Genomic DNA, 12,559 nt, shown 5'->3' on the forward strand with positions numbered 1-12,559 from the left:
GCTAATTCATATGAGGGAGTAATATCAACCCAAACTTGATAGAAGGCAATTCATATGAGGGTGTAATATCAACCCAAACTTGGTAGAAGCCAATTCATATGAGGGAGTAATATCATCCCAAACTTGGTAGAAGCCAATTCATATTAGGGAGTAATATCAACCCAAACTTGGTACAAACCAATTAATATGAGAGAGTAATATCAACCCAAACTTGATAGAAGCCAATTCATATGAGGAAGTAATATCAACCCAAACTTGGTAGAAGCCAGTTCATATGAGGGAGTAATATCAACCCAAACTTGGTAGAAGCCAGTTCATGAGGGAGTAATATCAACCCAAACTTGGTAGAAGCCAGTTCACATGAGGGAGAAATATCAATCCAAACTTGGTAGAAACCAATTTGTGGACAAGAGAGTAATGAGTTTTCCATTCCGTCCTTATGTATCCGAAAGAAGCTAGCGAGAATAGAATCCTTACAGGTTTACTACCAATACCAAGCTTTCAAATTTCAAATGCTTGGATTGTAAGTTGCAAACAAAAGCATATATTAATTCTATTTTTCACTGATAGATTCAGACAGGCATATCCAAAAGTGTGTGATGTATATAACTTTTTCATAAATTATTGAAATTAATCTTGGTTTTTATTGTGTATTCATGTGACATTATTATATCATGTTTGTGTCTTTCAAGATGTATCAAGATATGTACATCGTACACCATTTTTGCAAGATGCATTGTCGCATACTATATCTGTTTGTACATATATCCTACACTTTGTTCATGTTTGTTTGGCTTATATAAGGCTAAAATTATTTGGCTTTTGTTACTGCACATGTCAATAAAGTCTCAATTTACGCTCACGTAAATTCACATATGCGTGCGCCAGTCACGCATTATACAATGCACAACTAGCGTAAGCATTGTGCCCAACTGTGTGCATGCCATTCTATATCAATACATGGTGTTACGAGTCTTATTTTTTCCACCTTAGGCCGTATAAAATTAATGTTTTGGTTCTCGTCCCAGAGGATTTTCATGAATTGATGAGGGAGGGAGGTGTTTTTTTTTTTTTTTTTTTTTTTTCAATGTAAAATTAGCATTGTCAGTAGTTTTCGGTCTTCTCCAACAGTGCTCGAGGAAACGATGAGGCCCTTTTTTTTTTTTTTCAAATGTGAGATTCTGAGGATAAACCCCTAGAGTACCACAAAAAGACTTGGAAGTGATGCTTGTTCTCTAATAAACTTATTTATATGTATGAAGATTTCATAAATCATTCCAAAGTCTAAAAAATTGACAAATCTAAAAAAAAAAAAAAATCTGACAAATCCCAAAAATTGAGGAAAAAAAGGACCAGAACCAAAATATTAATTTTACACAGCCTTACATATGCCGAACAAACTTAGACACATAACATTGTGGATTGATTTATAGAAATGATGTGCACGCAATTGGTGCTTCCCCGGGTGCTACACCTATGCTAAAGTTTGTTCAGCATAATATCAGGCAAAAATTATTTGGCTTTTGTTACTTCGCACAAATTCACATTCAAATGCACAGCTAGCCTAAGCACTGCATCCAAATGCGTGCACGCCATTCTATATCAATATTTTGCTTTATATATAGCTGAACAAACTTTAGTTGTTCTTCGCGTAATGCAGGACTGGTGGTGCTCTCTTATGTAAATTTATGAGAGGGTATAAGTAACTGATGCACACAGTATAAAAAAATAATATTGCCATTTATAAGTTGAGCAAAGTATAAAAGGGTTAGGTAAATAAAGCCATATTGAATATTTGTGTATTAGCACAGACCCTAGGGTTTGGATTAATTTAGGTTTGGCTAAACATGAATAAACTTGATGTGTGATGAAAGAAATTCTTGCAGAGATTTATAGTGCACTACGAACATGCAACATAACACCTAGACGTTGATCAACATGATCAGCACACTACCAATAAATTTAGGTCAAAAGAATGTGTGTCTCGATCACCATAGACATCCCTAACCATGGCAGTAGGTGAAGCCACGTATCCAAGATGATTTTGGTCGGGTGGTTGGCGTTACTAGACGTGGAGAAACTTACGCGTACATGTCTGGAGAGAAAGACACGCTCATTTGCGTGATTGTTGTGCTGTTATCGCCTGTGTCAAAGGCAACATGTTCCGTATAGATGTGAACATATTGCTTATTTGCATCTTAAAATTGTTGCTATGCAGAGTCGGCTTCACAACACAAACCAATGTCATTAGTCTAGGTGCTTATTTGTCTGGGTGTCTCACAATCTTGTGTTCATGAGTATATGAAATCATATGTAGCCCACCATGCTTGACATTTTTTACAGGGTGACATTTTTTACAGGGTTTTTTTCGATATCAGAAAAAAATACCTGAGAAGCAACAAAAAAACAAGGATATTGTCTTTACCTTATCAAGTTGTTGGAACCTCTCTAAGTCTATACCAAATAATTACTTTGTGCATAATTCAAATGGTGCTTTTACATAATTATAATTTAAGTGCAATATTTTTATACCAAGTATTTTGATAATGCAATTTTGGTCTCAAGTTTGGTACTTTTCCGAGATTATTATGGTATTGTAAATATGACATTTTTGCCAAATGTATATATAACATAAACTCATTGAACTGTGCATAGACCAAAAGTGACTATAGTTATGTAAATCATACTAAATGAAATATCTGCTTTACGTATGAAATGCTATGGATAGGATTGATTTAGTGAGGTTGGCCCTCAGTCAGCGACATTGCATTATGTATTTGTATTAACCCTGCATCTTAATTGGGTTTACATAATGCATGTGTGACCCCCGGGTATGACCTCTGTGGAAACTTTTGGCATGTTTATATGCATCGGCATGATGCTAGTGCCCAGTTAAAAAGTTTATAATGAAAGACAGAGTTAAATAGACTAGTTCGCGTCTGACGTCAGGGCAAAGGCGCGCCATGATTGGTTGCCGACCTGCACAGTACAGCATTTTCTGCTTATATAGTTGTCAGAATTTAAGACGCGAACTATAGTCTTATTATCTCTGTTTTTCATTATAACATGTTTATAGGCGCACAATGAAGAGTTCCGTCATTTCAAACTTTTTGTGTTAAGATCACCAACATCTGCCCTATAGGTTGATCAGCTATCGGCGGGCCATATACATTGAAGTTTAATATCAATATATCATATTTTGAGAATTGTCTTGTAATGTTGCCAGAAGTATTACAAATTTTTAATTGAAGTACTTTGTATACTTTCTGAAATACAGAAAATATTAGGTAGATCCTATTTCGTGGATATGTACTGAAATATGTCATAAAAAGAGGATGCTAGGATCACGAAATACTCCTTTAATGAGTGACAAAGGCCCATGTTCAATGTGAGTGTAATGGAAAATGGCAGTCGCACTTACGGGAGTGCAATTTTTAGTCTTTATTAGCTCTTTTTGCAGCTGATGCTATGAATAACTAAAATAATCAATAGTAAGGGGCTGTGCAATAATTATGAGACCTCCCGGGGGGGGGGGTAAAATTTCTGAACGGCTAGCCAAAAATCGCTTGCCCCCCCTCTCGGCCCACCAAAAAATCTTTGCATATTTAAGCGTTTCCGTACCGTTTTCCTGAGCCTTTTTAGAGAGTTTTATTAAAAAGGCACCCCGTGAATGTGTGCCAAAAATCGCTTGCCCCCCCCTCCCTCTCGGCTTGCCAAAAATTGCTTGCCCCCCCTTTCGGCTCGCCAAAAATTTCTTGCCCCCCCCCAATTTTACCCTCCACACAGGGCTCATAATTATTGCACAGCCCCTAATAGGCCAAACAAATGACAAGAATCTTTGTATGAGTTATATAATTGCTTATATAATCAAGACAAATTTATATCATTTGCTTTTTGCATCTTCATTATTTTTTTATCTTGCACATAATATGATATAGTTTGTAACTTTAATTGGGGCCTTACCTCTTCACACTCACCTCCTCCATAGTTCATTTTGACTATGGTAAAAAAATATTAACATGTATTTTTATAACCTTTTAAATGATATATGTGCAGAAACGATCTGGTCCATGGGGGGGGGGGGGGGCAAAGGAGGCATTTTTGAAAATTGATTTACTGTAATTATTACATTATACATACAATAAGCTATCATTTTCTGAAAACACCAAATGCCTAGCATATGTGATTCTAAATTTATTAAGTTTTTTGATGTCTATTTTCTTATGTATTTTATTGTTTTTTACTCCATATTTTTACCTTTATCTCAGTTTCAAATTTGCCACCTTTGGTCCCCATGGACCAGATCGTGTCACATATGTACATTTAAGTTTAAGTGCATAAATGCTAAAAAGTAGGACTGAGGAACTTCTGCAATCTGAGTAAATCATTTATTGAATAGAACTGTGTTGAAATGTGGATCAGACTCGGTTTCAGTATGGAGTGTAACAGATAAAAGTGAAGTTCAACCTGCAGACTTCATATAAATCGTCAGCTCAAGAATTGTGTAATTGATGAACAGTGGCGTACCGTGGCCGCGCTCCTACCCCGGGGGGCTGAAGAAAATTCAATTTTGCCGCCTTCCTCAACAGCCCGAAAAGGTTGACCCATTTTTTTTTCCGGTGGTTTGAAAAAGTGAAGAGCAAAAAAAAAAAGGATTGTAGGCGCTCTAAGCACCCTAAAAGCAACACATTTTTATGCACAGTACCATTTTTTACAATTTTTATACTTTTTATTTACTAATTCTTTTTGCCGCCTTCCTTTTGCTGCCCTAATTCTTTTTGCCGCCCCTTCTTCTTCCGCCACCCCTTCGTTCCCCCCATGCTTTTACCCTGGGGGCCCACGCCCCAAAAGCCCCCCCCCCCCAAAAAAAATATGCGTATGATGAGGGTTTCCCTCCCCATCCTTTTGAAGCATTTAAGAAGTGTATAATATTCTTCTTTGGCATATTTATTGATGGATGCATGGAAATAAGAGAATTTATTTCCATGATGGATGGTAGAGTATACAGTACACAAAGAGTATTGTTTCTAAAAGATACTAGAACTAAATTACAAAATAATGTGACCAATATATGGAGAATTTTGTTCTGCTTATTCAGAAACCTCATTCAGCACAATGCAACTTTATTCCCCCAACTTATACCAATTTGAATGAAAAAAGACATAGATTATGAATACAGCCCAATGCCCTGAATCAGGGCCCCTGATCAAGGAACTATCCAAATTTGATACTTTTGATACTCTACCTGTCGTCATCCAAATGGGTCATTTAACTTGGGTGGAATAAAGACAACGTTGCCTGGTGCCAAATGGAACTATTAAAATATGCAGAACAAATTCTCCGTCTATCAACCAGGGCTTTAATTAGGTCGAATTCGGTATTCAGGTTATAACACTGTCAAATAGGCCATTTTGTTAATTTCTTTCCTTGAGACGGTAGCATTCGTATATAATGCGTGCGATCAAAGGCGGTGCATCTATATAGCGCAATGCAGCCTGAAGTGACTGTTCTACAGATACACCACCTTTGCAATAGCGTTTGTATCACATGTGGATGTTACTGTTTTGAGGAAGCCAAATGGATTATAGTCTAGATTTGAAAAGAACACTGTGACAATTAATTATATGTACACATCTTTTTGATGTAAAACAGTTGTAATTTGCAGCATTTTTAATGCATGCATGAGTGAATTCACTCTACAGTGAGTACTGTATTATGTTTTGTCATATTTATGTTTTACAAATTGTACACACTGATAAACATGTAATTGAAAAGATTTTATTTAAAATTGAAATTTACCTTCAACTGAATTTGAATAATTGAAGGAAATAAAGAACTATTATAGTTGTAACTTATTTAACTTGTAAGTCTTAGTTCTTATAACAAACCATATATAATATTTCTGAATAATTTGATGGAAATTAAAGAAGCATATAAAGTTAATAATTGTAAATCTTATTGTGTCTTTATTTTACTTATGATTAGTACTAATTTCTTTGATAACATCTTTGATTGCAGCTTTAAAGTCATATATGAGCGGTCTTCCAATCAAAGCAATCTACTCCTGATTCCTGAGAAATGCATATATTTTTTTGGATTAAAATAGCTCATTCCTATCCATTAGTTATCCATTGATAGTAACTAACTAGCAATAAGAGGGCCAATATCATACATTTTAGGGTGTGTTTGGCAATCAAGCCTGAAAGACTGGAGTAAGACTAATATCAGCATTCTAATTTTTAGCAAATATGTTTTTCTCTGCATATGCTTATAAAAATCTATTTTATTTCATAACCAATTGTTAACAAAAACCTAAAACAGTACATACTTTAGATTCTGAATGCTTAAACTTATGTCAAGTTTTCAAATTTTGTTACTACAATTGTAAGCAAACATGTTTTTTCCTCTTTCCTCCCAAATTTTGACATATTGCACATTTAATAATTCTTTCAACTAAAGGATTAGGATTGAACTAAGTTTTATTTGGCAAAACAGGTATTTTGAATTAATCTCCAAAAATTAAAGTACTGTATTTTTCTGGAATCGTAAGTAGCTCCTAAACTTTTTTGATAATTAGGGTCAAATTATGCATTTTGGTCAATGTTTTGGGAGTGATAATGTATGCTGACATCATCAATACCTAATTATTGATTAATTTTTCACTAATTTAGCACTATATATTTCTACAATTTTTCATTTTAAACAATTTTGCTAGGATCACTGATGAAACTGCCTTTTAATCCATTTGAATTCCGTAATTAGCACCACTGTGCAGAAGACAAAACATTGAGTAACCCAGTAAAAACAAAGTTGGTGTGATAGTCAAATGCATCCCTAAACCTCTATACAGAGAACTTATTGAATATCCAATCCAATATAACATCCGTCCAATGAAAAACAGGATTGAAAATAATGGCACCAACTTCAAATTCTCTGGCTGGATATAAGACGCGAACACAAATAATCCCGGAAGATGCATTAACACCTGTTCAACTGTATTCGTTAAAAATCGCACATGAACAGCGACCTCTGGTGGGCTAACTTGGTCAGGTTGAAGTGGATTCCCAGCTGTAATTGGATGACTACTACGGTACAGACCAATGGTGATCATTCCTAATGCTACGGGAATGATTTCAATGACGCCCCATCGCATAGTGAAAATAATGCGGTCGGACATGTTGGGATTATCAGGAACAGTAATGGGTAAGTAGTAATATCCAACATAGAAATACATCACCATTGTGCTTATTCCTAGGACGCCTTGAATGCAATTTACTTTTGAATCAACCGCACTGCGTTTCTCTTTCATGATGTTTTTTCTCAGTTTTAGAAGAACTTTTCAGATATAGTTATTTTGATCACTTTTCAGTTGATAGCCAATTAAGCTATGTGTATGTATTAATATGTAATAATTTAGGCTACTGGCAGATCACCCCTTTTCACAGTTTGTAAATACATAGAGTTTTACTTGAAATCTTTGTACGTTGTGGCCATTGGAAGATGAAATTGCTGGAGGCGTAAGTAAGGGGAGTAATCCCCCTCACCGTTAAGAATAAAAGTCCCCCGCACAACTGCACACAGCTGCAATTTTTCTACCCGCGCTTTAGCATGTCCAACTGAAGAGTTGATGCAGAAATAATTTCAGTTCACAGCAGAAAATGCAGCCAACCATATTTTGCAATTTTCAGTAATTGTGCTGATCCCAGGCGCTGATCAGGCCAGCTGGTCGCTTGTCTCAAAGATTCATATTCAAGAAGTTATTATTTCTGAACAGTTTGTAGTATCTGCAAATGATGTCCATATTAAGGCAGGCTGTATTGAAGAGATACATACTATATGCCTATTAAACTATGCTGTAACTTCTTATGTGAAGAACTATATTTCAATAATAAATATTTGAAAGATTCAATTCCACTAAAACAGTCTGTTTAGAACTGGCCACTGGTACAGTTCCATTGATCACAATGTCCAAAGTTGTGTGAAGCATAAACAACAATAAAGATCCAAGTGTAAAAAGCTCAATTTACTTATATAATATCACTTATCAGTACTGGTGCTGTCCATTATATTCTAGATGTTTATAATATAGTGTTCACTCTTATGGTGTGTAATTGCCACATGTTTTGCCATAGATCTTTCCAGATGATTTGGTCACTTTTTATTCTGCTTCTGCATGCATGACCAACTTTTTCACAAAATCTGATTATTTAAATTGGCTATGGTCAAAAGAATTCTATAAATTCTTTTGCAATTTTGTCATTTTATCATGCAGCAATATACAAAATAATAATATATCACAGAGATACAAAATATAATATAGTGGGATTTATTCTATAGATAAAAAATGAAAACTAATAAAAGGGTGCATTCATCATGATAGATTTTGTGTAGACTACCCCGTAGTCCACTTGTCCATTGTGCATACTCTGGATATTGTATTTAAGCTTAAAACTCTGATTTAATTAATGTGTGCACAATTGATAGATTTTCACATCTGATCTTTTCAGTCACCCTACTCCCTCTCTTTGTTAGCTTCCCAAGTAGACTATGGCCTGCTAAGTTCTGCTTACAATTCAAAGTCCATAGTCGAATTTTCGGGGTTCACTATCAATAAACTGGTAGATTCCAAAATCAGAATTGTTCAGTATTAAAGTGAGCCATTATAATTGTCCAAGATAATGTTGCATTCAATTACTTTTATTGTCACTAATCATCTGATATTTTTAACTCTTTATGACCATTTTACTATTGAATACTTTAATTTTAATAAACATCAGTATAATTTTGAGTTCAACAAAATGGGTTCATCATGACTAATAATAACATATTTTTAATAAAATTCAACTATGGCATAGTCTAGATTTTGTGGGGTGGTTGAATTTTTTAGTATCCTTGTTTTGGCTTCATATGTGCATGGCATATGTGTTACATTACTCCTATACACAAAATGACAGCTGAAAGTTGCAACATGTTTATTTTGACAAAACAACCAGATTTGTGAAAATTATTGGATCAGATACTATTTCATCAACTCTTACGCAATGTATGATGGTCTGTGTGATAAGGTTCAGGAATATCATTAAGAGAACACTGTGTTTGTGCTCAATGTGCTCTTCATTACATACCGTATTTCGTCAAATAAACGCCCCCGGGGGCGTTACATTTTCCCAAAGGGGGTGTTCATTCAAGGTCAATTTTAGAACGATAATTCCCATTAAAATCATTGGGTAAACTTAAAACTCACGCTAAAATGACGAACTATGAACTAGAAACACTGACTTCTGGTTCGATCACTTCCGGGTTTCCAATCCAGTTTTTCGCCAATTATTGATGCTATTATCGACCATGTGGACAACTTGGTAAGGTTATTACACAAGATAGCATGGAAATATCGGCGTTTTTGAAACATCTTGGTTGAAAAAAGTGGTGGGGGCGTCTATTTGAGGGCGACTATTTGACGAAATACGGTAGCTAAAATTCAGACCCAAGGTTTTATTTTATAAAATTGTGATCTCAGTAAAGGCACCCAACTAATGATGTGTTTGTACACACGCATATCATCATAAACAAAATTTGGGCACAAATTTTACACTCAAACTGTCTGAATGTCCCTTTAAGTCAAGTGGGATGATGGGTAGGAGCCATGTTTTTGCAGTTTTAGTCATTTAGGCCTATTGCATAAAAGAAATATTGCAACTAACCCTATGATGTCCTATAAATGAAAGTGCTTTCCTTAGGGGGCTGACTGACTCTCCTCTCCTAAATGTAAGTGTGAAATGTTAAAAATCCCTTTAAAAGATATTTTTACTTGATATTTTTTACAAATAAACAAAATCAGAGTTTTTTACCCCTCCCATACGGTTGTACCATCCAATTCCCTTTTTAATTGTCCGATTTTTTTAATTTCCCTCTTTTTATTCAATACCCGGGGAATAAAAAAAAATGGGGGAATTAAAAAAAATATGGGGAATTAAAAAAAAATGGGAATTTAAAAAAATAAGGGCAATTAAAAAAAGGGAAATTAAAAACAAAATCGGTGAATTGAAAAAAACAATCGGGAGTTTAAAAAAAATAGGGGAATTAAAAAAGGGAAATTGGCGGTGATGGTACACCGTAATCCCACCTAATATAAGGACTTAATATAGGACATTCATGACCTCATGAATATATGCTATTTGTTTAATCCAATCACAGATAATAATTTTAAAATATGCAAATGCAAATGCGGTTATTGAAAAAGTATAATGACCACGTCTTGTGACATAGCTAAAAGTACGCTTTACAATGACCTCGCCGTGTGACGTTTATGCATTTGAACAATTTACACGGACGCTGGCCGCTGCTCGGGACATCGCATGAGTGCGAGCTAGTGTGATTGGTCACTAGCGGTATATCCTTAATAATAGGCTATTTCATTTTTGACATGGGAATACAGTTAAAATTGTGTTCTGTTTTCAAAATTAAAAGACAATGTGACCAAAATTGAATTAAAAAAGTGAAAAGTGAATGAGGTTAGAGGTTTATCAGTGTACAGAAACTCATAAAATACTCATTTTATTTGATTATTGAACAATGTAACATAATACAGATTACGTCTTTAATCTTACATCAAGAAAATAAAATGACCCGTAAATGGCAAAAATCGATGGGATCGAATTGGTGGATCTGACTTTTTTTTCAAAATTACGTTTCTTTAGGTGAATAGTGGGGTGCTGGCAATGGTCCTTGAGTCCCCTGGCTGCTCTAAAATTTTCGGCATGCTTCGCTTAATTCGCTTGTCCCATACTTTATCCCCAGACTGGGTGCAATCCTCCGGACTGGCAGATAAAAGTGGGGCTGTGTGCTTATGTAATGCCACTGAACATCAATCCAATACATCAAATTTACATTCATAGACAGGATGATGGGTGTGCTAGTACTCAGCAAACACAAAAATGTTTTTAAATGTTGCCATGTCGGGTTATTATACCGTAAACGTTCCTAATGGCGCACCTTGTCTCCTTTGCCTTGGGGTAAATTTCATGTACAAATAGAGAGCTCCCTGCTCTAAAAATCCCCACAAGAATTAAGGGTATGTGCCCTAATTTGCTGGCGGAATTTTTACAGGAGGGCACTTTTAGTTTGTGTCTAAAATTCCAGTTATGTCAAGCAGGGATATGAGTTTCTCATATCCCTGTGTCAAGGGAGTCCATAATGCCATTAGGTGAATGTTTATGGTATAAAGGTCATGGAAACATTTTAAAAATGTTTTAAACCAAAAAAACAGTACTAGACACATTGTCAACACTTAGGGGTGGTGCAATAATTATGTGTACCCCGGGGTGGTGAATTATCAAAATGGTCTGCCAAAAATCGCTTGCCCCTCCCTTTGGCCGTGCCAAAAAATCTTTGCCCCCCCCCTTTTGACGTGCCAAAAAACCTTTGCCCCCTTTTGATGTGCCAAAAAATCTTTGCCCCCCCCTTACACATGCAAGATTTTTGGGAACCTGTTGTCTTATCGTATAATGCGAGGGCAGCGAGCAGGAAATTTTGCATATTTGAACGTGTTCGTAACATTTTCCTACACCTTTTTCGGGCGTAATATAGAGAAATAGGGTCCAAAATATTTGTGGCAAAAATCGCTTACCCCCCTCCCTTTTCGACCTGCCAAAAAATCTTTGCCCCCCCATAATTCACCACCCCAGGGGTACACATAATTATTGCACCACCCCTTAATAACGTAAATGTTAAAATATTTTTCAAAAATGTTTTCCAAATTTTTAAACATATCTGTTAAACTTTTAAATGTTTGTTTTGTCAAATGTTTTATGTTTGCTGGGTAGACACAAATATTTCAGTATTAAGAATTTAACAAACAAAAAAAACCCTTTTCTGAAAATTCTTTGTAAAAATTGTTCCGGATTAGTTTTTGGTCACAGATTACAGATGGCAAAACAACAATATCTGTTGTGACAGGAATGGTATCTCCCACAGATAGTGGGTTTGTTTACACTTTATGTTTAACTATAAAATTGGATGCAAATTCATTAAATGGATGAAATTAATTTAAAGTCTAAAAAACCTAGTTGTAGATCTCTATACATTAAATTTGCATAAAGTAACACTATCCATACAACTCACAGTAATTTGATGCTGAATGGCAGCAATTAGGCCTACAAAAAATTGTTTGATTGGCGTAACATAAAAAAAATTATGGTAGGTCGGTCGGCAATTCATTTTTTTACACACATTTTAAGCGGTAAATTGCGATATTTTTTGATATTATTTTTTAAAAGTTTATTTATTATTTTTCTATTTTTTGGCAAAAAAATAAGAAAAAAGTCTAGGGTCGGTCGGGTTACGCCAATCAAACAATATTTTTTTTAGGCCTTACTCAATATTCCAATTATTTATAAAAAAAAATACAATTACATAATTTCTTACAACCAAGTTGGTCCACAATAGTCTAGGCTTGTTTTTCAAGAAAATTAGCCCATGTATCCATCCTATCCAGGGGATTCTCTTTATTCACACAATGGGCTATCACAGAAATAAAAGGTACATACCCTATAGAAGACAA

This window comes from Amphiura filiformis, chromosome 20 (assembly GCF_039555335.1).
Source record: "Amphiura filiformis chromosome 20, Afil_fr2py, whole genome shotgun sequence".
In the NCBI taxonomy this organism is placed as follows: domain Eukaryota; kingdom Metazoa; phylum Echinodermata; class Ophiuroidea; order Amphilepidida; family Amphiuridae; genus Amphiura; species Amphiura filiformis.